Here is a 14,428-nt window from a genome sequence, read left to right on the forward strand (position 1 = left end):
ATCAACCATATGAGGTAGGTGCAATTATTATTCCCATTTTACACTTGTGAAAACTAAGGTAAAATGAGGTTAAGTAACTTGCCCAAGATCACACCATTAGTAAGTGGCAGAGCTGAGGTGACAAACCCAGGCAGTTTAGCTTCAGATCCTGAACTCTTAACCACTGTAGAGATTAAATGTCTAAGGTAAATTGTAGATATTTTTAATAGATAATTTATTTGCTCTCAGAGTGTAAACCCTGATTTCTGCATTGCATCTTGTTACATAAACCCCAAAATGTCACAGTGAAAAGAGAAAAATTTTAAACCCAGTGGACAAAGATTTTATATCATTATCAAGGATAAAAATATTGGTATTACTGTAATGCCAAGAAACCTCCAAGGTTTAAAGTTTCATGGATCTTTAAAAGCAAGAAAACTATATTATTTTATTCTATTGTAAAGCAGTAGGAGTGCATTATCAAATATTTGGAGGGGGGAAAAACAGGAAAAATCTGATTCCTAAGGTCAGTCTTAACATGTTGGGTGTATATATATATATGTATGTATTTTTTAAGCATAGTTTTGATCATAGTTTATGTGCAGTTTTATAAAGTTTTTCAGCATAAAATTCCAGTGTAAATGTTTTCCATGTTGCTAAAAATATACATAAGAATTATTTAGTGGATATTTAGAGTAACTATACCATACATTACATAAGAGTTTGTCTACTTTTGGCATTTACATGTGTTTGTTTATCCTCTTTTTTATTATAGATGCTGGCATATTCACCACTTGTATATATAGCTATTATAATATTTTGGATTATATTTTAACTTGTACCGAGTTTTATAAATGAATTGGTTCAAATGGGATGAAAAATATTATTGATTTTGGCATTTATTGTCAAAAGTATCTCCCTCTGTATATACAGCATTTGTTTATAATGTCATTAGCAGAGTGGCAGAGATTCCATGATAGAGATGTGTAGTGGAACTTGTATGTCATACTAAGATGCTTTGTTGGTGATGAAGGCTTTAAGTTTGGGTTAAAATGGCAGCATTTGGCTTTTAGGATAATTGCTCTGAATGCAGATGGAAAGTGATCAAAGGAAATCTAGACTGGTGTCTGGGAGACCACATAAGAGGGTTTTGCAAGAGTTCAGGCAAGATATAACAGTTCTGAATTAGGTCATTAGAAATAAAGAGCAAAAGAAGAAAACATATTTGTAAAATAACTGGGAAGTAAAAATCAACAAGATTGATGACTAATTGAATGGGGTATAAGGAAGAACTGTTTTGAGGGGAGAAAGATTCTCAACAAAGTTTTGAATATGTTGAATTTGACAGGCCTGTTTTATACTCATGCAGGTATGTCCTGTAAGCAGTTTGGTGTATGAATAGACATATATGCATTGAAAACTCTGGAAGGAATTATCATAAGGATATTGTATTATTTAACCAGGAAAGTGTATGAGATGTCCTAAAGATAGTGTTAAAAAAGCAGAGGGGAAAAAATAGGAGTCAGAGAAGGACAGAGAAGTCCAAGACAGACAAACAAACAAACAAAAACCAACCAACTAATCAACCAAAGAAAAACAATGATCAAAGGGCTATGAGTAGAACTGGCAGAAAATAGCATCACGGAGACTAAGGAAGGAGAGACTTTAATGAAGGGGTAAGTTGTTGGGAGTGTCACCTGCAGTCAGGAAACGTGACGCCTGAAAGGTGTCCTTTAGATTTTGAAAAACAGAGGCCACCAGTGCACTTTTTAAGGCCAGTTTCTTTGGCGGGGCGTGTAGGGAGGTCGAGCTGCAGACACTTTTGCATCAAAAGTGAATCAATTTTCAGTCTTCATCTTTATTTATATCTTCTGTAAGACAAATTTGGTCTTATTTTTTTCAACTTCTTTTTGGGTTTATTGGCATTTCCTATTCATTTATTTATTTAAGTCAACAGTTCTCAGTGAACGATCTGGGACCCCCTGGGAGTTCCCAAGACCCTTTCAAGGGGTTCACAAAGCCAAAACTATTTTCATAATAATACTAAGACTTCATTTGCCTCATCCTCCTCTCATTTTCTCATGAGCGTACAGTGGAGTTTTCCAGAGGTTGCATAAGTGATGTCATCATCATTCTAATAATTAATGAAATGTGTATTTGTCTATAATCATGTTTTTAAAATTGCCCAGTTTTGATTTGTGAATATGCTAAGTGTTAACATATATTGGGGATGGCCAAAAAGTTTGTTAAGATCTTACGGGAAAACCCGAATGAACTTTTTGGCCAAGCCCAATATTAATCCGTATAAACAAAAACTCTTGAGTCCTCAATAATTTTTAAGAATGTAAAAGAGGAATGATACCCCCAAAATTGAGAACTGCTGATTGAAACTATGCTTTCTTTGTTTTCTCTTATGATTTAGAAGTTATATGCCTGCTTTTATTTCTACAAATATTTGCCTTTAAGGAGAAAGAACAAATATGCATACTAGTTGTAAACATCAAAAATTAAGTCACACCTATTGACATAACTAAAATAAAAGTGGATATATTAAGTGGATAGTTTGAATTCCCCTTCACTACTCCTATGTCCACTTACTAGTTTTGGAGATTCAAACTCAAGTTATAATTAGTTTAATTTTCTTATATTATCTATTTTTCTCAAGCTGTATTTTTAACATGGCTACCATTTTGTCTGTAGTTTTTTCATGATAATTTTTCATATTTATTGAGTTAATAGCAGTCAATATCTTGATCAATAACAGTAAATCTTTGGAGCCATTATATAGTTGAAAATTTCTTTAAGTTGTCTTCATATAGGAATTAAAGCATGACTGGGTATAGAGTTATCATATTATGTACTTTTACTAACCCCACAAAATTCTGAATAAGTTGAACCATATCTTCTGGCTTTTAATATTGGATGGAACTCTGAGAAAAGCTTTATTTTTAAACATTGTTTGGTAGTGTTATGTGCTGAATCATGCTGCCCACCAAAAAAATTCATATATTGAAGTCCTAACCTCTAACAACTCAGAATATGGCTGTATTTGGAGAGAGGGTCTTTAAAAAGGTAATTAAGTTAAAATGAGGTTATTGGGGGTGGGCCCTAATCCAATATGACTGGTGTCCTTATAAGAAATAGGGATTAGGACACAAACACACAGAGGCAATACCATGTGAAAACACAGAGAAGACAGCCATCTACAAGCCCAGGAGAGAAGCTTCAGAAGAAACAAACCCTGCCAACACTTTGATCTTGAACTTCTAGCTTTCAGAACTGTGAGGAATAAATTTCTATTGTTTAAGCCATCTAGCCTGTGGTACTTTGTTATGGGAGCCCTAGCAAACTAATACAGGTAGAAGGCTTAATTATTTTTGTCTACAACTCTGTAAAGGAATTTGTACGTGATATTATTATTCCAAAAGTTCACAACATATGATTAGCTGGTGCTTTTGAAACTACATTACAGAATACTACTTTTGCAGAATGTTAATTGATGTTATTTGAAAGAAGGAAATTCATGGTCAAGTAATTTTGAAAAACACCAGATAATAGCATAACTTCTTAAGAGATGTTAATACATAATTTTTCATCTTGAATGTCTAAGATGGAGTACTAATTTGTTACTATTTTCTGAAACCCACCTCTTTTTTAATAGGAACAGTAATCCAATAAATATATTTTAAGAATTTAAAAAATTACTTTTAATATTTGTTGCAGAATGAGATCTTTCAATCTGTAGACTTGTATCTTTTTCCAGATACAAAAAGGATTTTTCCCTCTCCTCTTGTATCTATTGCCAATTTAGATAGAAGGTTATTGTTCCTGTCCCATTTGGTCTAATTCCTTCTTCTAAAATACCAATTGGCCATGAATACAATTTTATTTCTTCCTATTTTATATTTCTAATCTCCTGTCTTATCTTTTCATCTCTTTTGTCTTTATGCTCTGTGCTCTGGGGGAGTTTCTCAAGATTTCCTTAATTACTGATTTAATTTTATGTGGTATCAGTTTTGCTCTTTTTATTCCTAAAGCTGATGTATATTCAGATGTTTTGTTTTCAGTTTCCTTATAATAGTTCCTTGTTTTATCCTCTCTCTTTTACATATTTTGGCTATTCATTCAGCATCCCTTTTATCTGAGACTACTTTGTCTTATTTAATATTTCATCTCCTCTTTCAGTGTTCATGTTCCTCCATTTAATAATAAGTACAAGATCTGCTTTCCCCAAAACACTTTTGTTTGCTCTAGTAAATTGTTCGAAAGTTTCTTTTTGCTTTCACTCTTAAGTAAATTTATTTTCATCTTGGGTTATGATGTAGATTCTTTTTATTGGTTTCATGGTGAGTGTGTGCATTTGTGCCACGTATGCATAGGTTTATTCATGTGTTTGAGAATGCACATGCTTGTTAATAATAGGACTGTTCAGGTTAGTTGTTTGCCAATATTTGGGGTGGGAGGACTTTTCTTCATTGCCCTCATTGCTTACTCAGATGCTGTCAGCATCTACTTTAAGTTATTAAGTCAGAAGGCTTGCTCTCTCCCCACATGAATTTTTGTTGTCCAGGTATTAATTATCTAATTGCAGTAGCTGATACTTAATGATTACTATGTGCCAGTAATTATTCTAAGTGCTTTAGGTGTTTCCACTCATTTAAGCCTAACAAAAAACCTTTGGGGAACCCCAGGCACAATTAGGCTGAGTAAGTTGCCCAAGGCCATGTAATTATTAAGGAGCCAAGACTAGGTACTCGACCTCTGTGCAGTACCATCTCTCTCACACATGCTACTGGACTGAGATGAGGTCTCCCTCTCCCACAGCCTCTTCATCTGACCACCCAGAATTATTTCAGATATTCACCAATTATTTTTAAAAGTCCTATAATCCTTCTCTTGCTTGAAAAAATTACTTCGGAGTGTGTTGCTTACAAGTCTGTTCCTACCTTGCAGCCTCCCTGCTGCAAAATTCCCATGACAAGAGGAAATGTTGCACTGGCCATGCTTTTCTATGATTGGCTTCGTTTTCTTCTTGGAAAATAGTCTTCAATTAGATACAGAAAGAGAAGTTCTGATGGGGATAATGGTGTGTAATGGTCCTGTCCAGCTCGAAAAGTATCTTTGGCAAAGTAGAGAGGTGCGTGCAGAATCCTCTCTGTTGAGACATCAAGTTTTTGACACAAGCACACAGTGAGAGTCCATGGAAATGTCCTACTTTGCTCCTGCCTAGCCCTGATAGTCTGCCTTAGGGCTCCTTTACTTTGGTCCTGGAAATTCCTCCTGGGATCATGCAGACTGTAAAGAACATTCCTAGCTACTAGTACTGTCAAAGCTGTGCTTGTCTTTGTGCATTTGCATAAACACATAAAAGAGAAAGCTTAACCTTATTATTTTACACGAGTGGCAAGCCAGTCTGGTGTTCTGACTAGGCAATTTGGAGGATGGAGAACCAGGGTTCAGTGTGGGAGTGAGGTCATTGAGAGCAAAGGATTACAATGTAGATGAGACAGTTTCAAAATGAAAAAAACCAACTGGAACATCAAGGCCAGAACTATGATGGAAAGGAAGAAATTAACTAAACAAGAAGGACCAATAGTGGCAGTCAGGTAAATGAGCCAGTAGAACTTAAGAGAAAATATCCACTGCGGTTATGATCTACAAAGAATATGATTTTTATATGTGTATCTTTGGCTATTTTCATACCTAGAAGTTATTAAGGTCAAATAATTTAAATTAATTTATTATTAATTATATTATTAATCTATTATCATTTAAACACAACCCAAGTTCCATCATCTAAGGTGCCAAAGACTCTAACCCTAAGGCATCCTAAGAAGAGGGAGGTTCTTAACCAGAATTTTTTCTGTGGATTGATTGCATTGGACTAGGTTCATTGGACTTTCACTGAAGTGAATCATGGCATCTGTGGGACTATATCACATCTTGTATGAAATATTCAAATTTTCTATTTTGAGTGAATAGACAAATGAAGGAGGAGAAGACTGTGGAAGGGTAGTGAATAGCAATGAAGCATAATATAGATTCATCTGGACATGCACGACAGGAGTCACAAGGCTCAGACTTGATGCCCTCAATCACTTTGAAGTAGTTGACTTCTGGCAACGTGGGATGCTTAGAGAGCCAAACAGGAGAGTATTTTCCTCCTGAATGGTTTTCCCTTTGGCCTCATGCTGATTGGGATAATTCTTGTACCAGTTTTGATCCTTCCACAGTGGACCCTGAAGTTCCACCAGAGAAGCCTGATGATCCATTCAACTTCTGACAGTAACAGCTGGAACATAGGGTGTTAGTAGGGGCCAAAGCTACTGAAACCGTGAAAGGAGCATTTTGGATAGAGAAGTACAGTGAGTGGTGTGTGTTCTTGGAAGTAGCAAAGTAGGTAAACTAGTTGGTTGTCTGTGGGATGTATTCTATCATATATACTTGAATCCCCTGCTCTTTCTGGCCAGGAGTCTTTGGGTGGTGAGTAGTAAATAGATACACGTGAAATTGGAGGGTCTAAATACTTGGTCTTTCAATAATTACTTGATAAACATGGAGCCCCAGGAATCAGGTCACTAGGTTACTCTTTGATGTAAAAAATATGGTCAATAAATCACTTAATGGAAGGTATGTATGGCAAATGTCAGTGAGGGGATGAAATGTGTCATCATCATGTTGAAGATCAACCACCACTAAGGTAGATTTAAGTTTATCAAAGGTGTTAGAAAAAGAATAAAATCCAGAGCAATCATATTCTGAAAATATTAGAAAATCCGGAGGACACAGAAAGTTCTTTGGCTTCTTGACCTGGTCCTTGATTTAAGCATACATGCCATACATAGGTGGTAGCATAGTACAGTGGTTGCTCCCAAAATGAAGCCCATGAAATTCCCTATGGCCTGTATTTAATATCGTGAATTTTCCTCAGCCTTCTCTGCTTTTCCCACACATCCACACATATTGACCTGTGTCTTGGGGACTCTTAAATTGCTACTGCGACTAGATATTTATTTGTAGTTTTTTTCAGGTTAAAATGAATGGCTAGAAATTTCCTAACAGAGCTTATCATAAGGTGAGAGTAAGCACACCACCTTCTTGTACTGCCTTTGGTAGAAGCAACCACTCTGTGATTTCGGTTGTTTTCTTCTGAACCTGGAACTCAAAATGCTCTGAGCACCAGCACATACATAGGTGTACTACATTTTAGTACATGCAGTTTTTCAACCTGAGTGATATCAGCCTTATTTAGAATCTTGACATTTACTTTATGGTAGAAACTACTGTTACAACAAAATACATTTTCCATTCCTTCTTAGGCTACTGAACAAGACTACATTTCTTTTTTTTTAGTTTTTATTTTATATTAGAATATAGTTGATTAACAATGTTGTGTTAGTTTCAGGTGCACAGCAAAGTGATTCAGTTATATATATACAGGTATCTATTCCTTTTCAAATTGTTTTCCCATTTAGGTTATTACAGAATATTGAGCAGAATTCCCTGTGCTATACAGTAGGTCCTTGTTGGTTAGCTATTTTAAGTATAGCAGAGTGTACATATCAATCCCAGACTCCCAATCTATCCCTCCCTCCCACTCTTCCCCCCGGTAAGTATAAGTTCATTCTCTAAGTCTGTGAGTCTGTTTCTGTTTTGTAAATAAGTTCATTTGTATCATTGTTTTAGATTCTGCATATCAGCAATATCATATAATATTTGTCTTTGTCTGACTTACCTCACTTACTATGATAATCTCCAGATCCATCCATGTTGCTGCGAATGGCATTATTTCATTCTTTTTAATGGCTGAGTAATATTCCATTGTATATATGTACCACATCTTCTTTATCCATCCATCTGTCAATGGACATTTAGGTTGCTTCCATGTCTTGACTGTTGTAAACAGAGCTGCAGTGAACATTGGGGTACATGTATCCTTTCAAACCATGTGTTTCTCCAGATATATGCCCAGGAGTGGGATTCCTGGATAATATGGTAGCTCTATTTTTAGTTTTTAAAGGAACCTCCGTACTGTTATCTTATAGTGGCTTTACCAATTTACATTCCCACCAACAGCGTAGGAGGGTTCCCTTTTCTCCATACCCTCTCCAGCATTTATTGTTTGTAGACTTTTTGATGATAGCCATTCTGACTGGTGTTAGGTGATACCTCACTGTAGTTTTGATTTGCATTTCTCTAATAATTAGGGATGTTGAGCATCTTTTCATGTGCCTCTTGGCCATCTGTATGACTTCTTTGGAGAAATGTCTATTTAGGTCTTCTGCCCATTTTTTGATGGGGTTGTTTGTTTTTTTGATATTGAGCTGCATGAGCTGTTTGTAAATTTTGGAGATTAATCCCATGTTGGTCACATCATTTGCAAATATTTTCTCCCATTCTGTGAGTTGTTTTTTCGTTTTCTTTATGGTTACCCTTGCTGTGCAAAAGCTTTTGGGTTTAATTAGGTCCCATTTGTTTATTTTTGTTTTTATTTCCATTAGTCTAGGAGATGGATCGAAAAAGATATTGCTGTGATTTATGTCAAAGAGCGTTCTGTGTTTTCCTCTAAGAGTTTCATAGTGTCTGGCCTTACATTTAGGTCTTTAATCCATTTTGAGTTTATTTTTATGGTGTTAAAGAATGTTCTAATTTCATTTTTTTTTACATGTAGCTGTCCTGTTTTCCCAGCACCATTTATTGAAGAGACTGTCTTTTCTCCATTGTATAGTCTTGTCTCCTTTGTCATAGATTAATTGACCATAGCTGCGTGGGTTTATTTCTGAGCTTTCTATCCTGTTCCATTGATCTATATTTTGGTTTTTGTTCCAATTCTATACTGTTTTGATGACTATAGCTTTGTAGTATAGTCTGAAGTCAGGAAGCCTGATTCCTCCAGCTCTGTTTTTCTTTCTCAAGATTGCTTTGGATATTTGGGGTCTTTTGTGTTTCCATACAAATTGTAAAATTTTTTGTTCTAGTGCTATGAAAAATGCCCTTGGTAATTTGATAGGGATTGCATTGAATCTGTAGATTGCCTTGGGTAGTATAATCATTTTGACAATATTGATTCTTCCAATCCAAGAACATGGTATATCTTTCCATCTGTTTGTGTCATCTTTGATTTCTTTCATCAACATCTTATAGTTTTTGGTGTACAGGTCTTTTGCCTCCTTAGTTATGTTTATTCCTAGGTATTTTTTTCTTTTTTTTTTTTTTTTTAATGAGGATCTTGAATCAGATGCGTATGTTTGATTGATTGATTGATTGATTGATTTTGGCTGTGTTGGGTCTTCGTTTCTGTGCGAGGGCTTTCTCCAGTTGTGGCAAGCGGGGGCCACTCTTCATCGCGATGCGCGGGCCTCTCTCGTTGCGGAGCACAGGCTCCAGACGCGCAGGCTCAGCAGTTGTGGCTCACGGGCCCAGCCGCTCTGCGGCATGTGGGATCTTCCCAGGCCAGGGCTCGAACCCGTGTCCCCTGCATTAGCAGGCAGATTCTCAACCACTGCGCCACCAGGGAAGCCCTTTTTTTCTTTTTGATGCAGTGGTAAATGAGATTGTTTCTTTAATTTCTCTTTCTGATCTTTCATTGTTAGTGTATAGAAATGCAACAGATTTCTGTGTATTAATGTTGTATCCTGCAACTTTACTGAATTCATTAATGAGCTCTCATAGTTTTCTGGTAGCATCTTTAGAATTTTCTGTGTATAGTATCATGTCATCTGCAAACAATGACAGTTTTTCTTCTCCTTTTCTAAATTGAATCCCTTTTGTTTCTTTTTCTTCTCTGATTGCCTTGGCTAGGACTTCCAAAACTATGTTGAATAATAGTGGTGAGAGTGGACATCCTTGTCTGGTTCCTGATCTTAGAGGAAATGCTTTTAGCTTTTCACCAGTGAATATGATGTTAGCTGTAGGTTTGTCATATATGGCTTTTATTATATTCCCTCCATGCCCACTTTCTGGAGAGTTTTTAAAATCATAAATAGGTGTTGAATTTTGTCAAAAGCTTTTTCTGCAGCTACTGAGATGATCATATGGTTTTTATTATTCAATTTTTTGATGTGGTGTGTCACACTGATTGATTTGTGAATATTGAAAAATCCTTGCATCCCTGGGATAAATCACACTTGATCATGGTGCTAAGCTTCCTTTTCAATGAGGGGTGGCCAAATGATGGAGTTTAAACCAAGGAACATGAGCAGAAGTGATGTGTGTCATTTTAAGGTGAGGCGCAGAAGATCTGTCTACATGAATTCCTCTATGGTTTTCTGGAAACTCCTTTGACACTATTTGAGAATGCATATTGAAGATGGCAGAGAAACCATCAGCCTGAGTCCCTAGATGAAAATTTGGGGAGGGTCCATTGCCTCATCCTCCCACTTGCCAACCTGAACAGATACTGGAATGTTATGTAAACATGAAATAAGTTTTGGTTGCATTGAGCCATTGCATGTTCGGTCTGTTTATTACTGCAACATGTGTTACACTGAAGTACTTTAGGTGATGTGCTCAGTATTTCTCATCTAAATACAATTTTATCTTATAAGTAGATTATTATATTAAATGAGAACATAGCTACATGGTGGCTCAGGGAATAGCAGTTCAAAGAATAAGTGTTCAAGCAATAGTAGTTACCCATAATAGTATGATCCTAGGTAAAAAGGAATTCTTAATAACTCACTTGTGTAACACCTAGCTGCAAAATGAAAATCTTTTAGTCACTGGAGTATTAACAGGCTTCTGAACTAAACTTCAAGGATCAATCTGAATGGATAGTGCCCTAAAATACTTTTCTTTAGTACATGTAGTTGAAAGTTTTTATTCCTGTTTTCTCTAATAGAACTTCTAAATGTATTTTTATTAACCTGTATGGTAGGCAGAGTTCTAAGTTGGCCTTCCATGACCTCACTTCCTTGAATTCCTATCCATGGGCAATTACCTTCTCCTTGAGTAGGAGCTGCATCTAGTGACTTGCTTCTAACCAATAGAATACAACAGAAGTAATGGGATTTCACTTCCACGATCAATTTACAAAAGCTTATGACTTCCATCTTGCTAGCACACTCTCTTTATTCTCTTATTTGACTTTCAAACTCAGAAGAAGCAAGCTGCCATGGCAGAGAGCCCTATACCCCAAGGAATTAATTGAGGGTATGCTCTGACCAAAACCAGCAGAGAACTGAGGCCCTCAGTCCAACCTCTTAAACTGGAGACCCTGGCCTGATCCCTTGGTTGTGAGAGAGTGTAAGGCAGAGGATCCACCTAAGCGCCACCCAGATTCCTGATCCCCAGAAACTGAGTGATAATAAGTGTGTATTGAAGTTGATAAATTTAGGGGTAATTTCTTATGCAGCAATAGATAACTAATACACATGGGATATTAACAGGCCTCTGGACTAAATTTCATGGATCAGTCAAAATGGCTTGTCCCTCAGATAATTTTCTTCAACACTTGCAGTTGAGATGATCATCTCTTCAGTTTTGTTTTCCCCCAGAGAAAGTATATGGGTATTTATATATGACATTTTAATGTGTATTATAACATTTTTCTTGCCAGTTTGTTTTTAGAACATAGGCCTCTTGAAGGGAATGATGATATCTTGCCCATTGTCTTTGTGTCTTCTATGGTTTTGGTGCAATGTGTAGTTGGTATTCAGTGAATAACATAAATGCTAAAATAATGCTCTATCTACTATTTTGGAAATGTACATTTATAACTTATTTAGATACTCCACATTTCCTTTTCTAATGAAAAGTACCTCATTTCTCTCAAATTATGGACAGAGTATTTTTCTTTTGCAATTAAATTTATTTTCAAATATATTCTAGGATCATCAACCATAGATTTATACAATTATCTTTAGCATATTTTTCTAGAAAAATAATTTATTCATAGAACTTTTTCTTACTTAGATTCAACAGAGAATTTTTAAAAGCATGATTCAAATTTACTAAATGAAGGCAATTTCTTTTTTCCCCATAGTAACAATATAAAAAGCTTTATGATATAGATACACATTTTATCAAAGCATGTAGAAATACATTTAAGGATCTAGCAATTCAGTATCATCAATGTAAACTAAAAGTGAAACCTTTTAAAAATTATGGTATATGTATAGAAATAACCAAAGGTAGTAAATAATAGAATGTATGTGTACCTGTGTTTGTGTATGTCATACATATTTATGAATATATATAAAATATATAGGATGAGTTAGAAAAATTAAAATCTCATTTCTAAATAATAAAGGGATTCTTTTTTTATATTTGCTTTACATTTTATGCTAAATTTTATTGAAACATTTAAAAATCATTCATTTTAGTATCCATTTTTGTCCAATTATAATCTTTTATCACTTAACAATAGGGGATAAGAAGCCTTTTAAGCACATAAAAATGATGACATTTGGATGGAATTCAGTTGAGCAATAATTTTATCAAATAATATATTTCCTTTTAGAAATACTATTAAAGAAAATATCACACAAATTGGACAGAATAGAAAGAAAAATGTCATCTTAAATCATCTGTCCCACCTTTCAGGTAACTGTGTATAATTCTACAATTATACACATGTTGATATATACTTGAAATACGTACAATATGGAAAGAATAAATTTATCAATACATTATGACAATTATTTTATGACAGATATTCATACTCTTTCTATAGATAGAAGAAAATCTGTATAGATGCTAAAGCAAGGAATTTATAAAAGAAAAGGCTAGAAATCATACTTCCAAATGAATGATATTCTTCTTTATATTAATTCCCTTGGGAAAGCTCATTCATAGGAATCTTAGCATATTCCGACATAGATGAGTACATGCGTTGCAGTGATGCTGCCGCTGTTCAAAACAATTTTGGAATACCTGTTTCGGTATTATATAAGAGCCATTCAGTAAGCCCTGTAAGACATTAGATCCTCTTTTGTGATTAACCAGACATACTCATCATTGATAAAATTTTGCCAGGGTTTAGGCATTAACATAAAAGTGCCATAGGTTCTTAAGGCAATTTCAGAAGATAAGTTAAAAACCTTTATTGAACAGTGGTGTAGTTGTTGAAATAAAGTCTACAGCCTTCCAAGACAGTTGCTTCACAGAAGATACAATTGCTTTTTTGATTGTATACATATCGGTGTGTTTGCTTAAAACATTCTGACAGTATTTTTCCAACTGCTTGCTTGTGTATAATGGATGCATATAGGTATAAATATGTTTATTTGGTTACTTCACAGATCAGTTCTATCATGTTCTCTCCAATACTTGTCTGAATACTAAATCTCAATATTAATAATAGAAATCATTAGCACAGATTTGAATATAAAACATTCAAAAATAAAATCATTTAAAATTATCCCTGCCACTAGAGGAACAGAAAGTAATCTTTAAACAAAGTGTCATTAGAAGGCAATAAAGAAGAGAGAAAATTTAATATCTTATCTATTGCATTTTAGAGATGAGAAGATATGACCTAGGGGAGTTAAATGATTCGCACAGAGAAAATAAAATCTTCCAGATGTGGAGGACATCAAAGGGACATGATCTCTTGGACCACAGGAATAGCAGCTAAGTCACTTAGGTTTCTATTAGATGACATAAAAACGGCAAAAATCAATGCTAACATTTTGGCACTTACGTATACCAAATTATCCTAGGATATTGACTTTGTTAGTGTTTTGATGTTTAGAATATTTCACTATATTTAGCAACTAGAAGAACTAGCACAAAATGAAAGACACTAAATGCTTACTCTTCACATTCTAATTGCTGCAACCCTTTTTTTCCAAGCACCAGTCATTGTATACCTGGGCAGTCTGAGCTGACAGCCTTGTCACCAGGCTTTCCTTCTCCAGTGCATTCTAAAGAAAACAGTAAGATGTTCTTTCTTTTAATGAAAAATTCTAAGAATCTAACTTTTCCATTTTTTAGTGATATTCGGCAACTCCTCTCAGAACAAATAAATATGAAGAGGTATTATTTGTATAACAGGGATTCCAAACATATTTTAATTACCTTTTGGATTGCCCTAATCACACATTCTTTCCTTTTCCTGTAAACCACTTCTAATTGACTGGGAACAGAACCAATAACTCAAAGCTTATTAGCAAATATAAACAAGCAATAGCACTAAATGAGGACCCACAGGATGGCATCCAGTGAGGGTAATAATTGCAATATTGGCTCTTGTTCATTTGGGCCCTTGCAGCAAAGGCTAACCAGTAATGCATTCTACAGGGAGCAGGGTAGAATGTGTGTTGTTCTAGATGGAGTTCCTTCCCTTCATTTCCTTTTCTGTTTCTTCTTTTTCCTATACTTCTCTTCCATTTTTTTCTTCTATACATGCAACCTATATTTTCCAGCCCTAGTCAGCCTAAAGTACAGTCAAAAGACACAATTTAAATAATAAGAAAATTATCATTGCCATACATTTTTTTCAACGGAA

The 14,428-nt window shown here is 35.1% G+C and overlaps 1 long non-coding RNA gene across 3 annotated transcripts in view; it reads left to right on the forward strand.

The window, feature by feature from the left end:
* The window catches only part of LOC130708642 (uncharacterized), a 331,810-nt gene that overhangs the window by 192,243 nt on the left and 125,139 nt on the right, over nucleotides 1-14,428 (forward strand). The window lies entirely within an intron of this gene.

This window comes from Balaenoptera acutorostrata, chromosome 7 (genome assembly GCF_949987535.1).
Source record: "Balaenoptera acutorostrata chromosome 7, mBalAcu1.1, whole genome shotgun sequence".
Classification (NCBI taxonomy): domain Eukaryota; kingdom Metazoa; phylum Chordata; class Mammalia; order Artiodactyla; family Balaenopteridae; genus Balaenoptera; species Balaenoptera acutorostrata.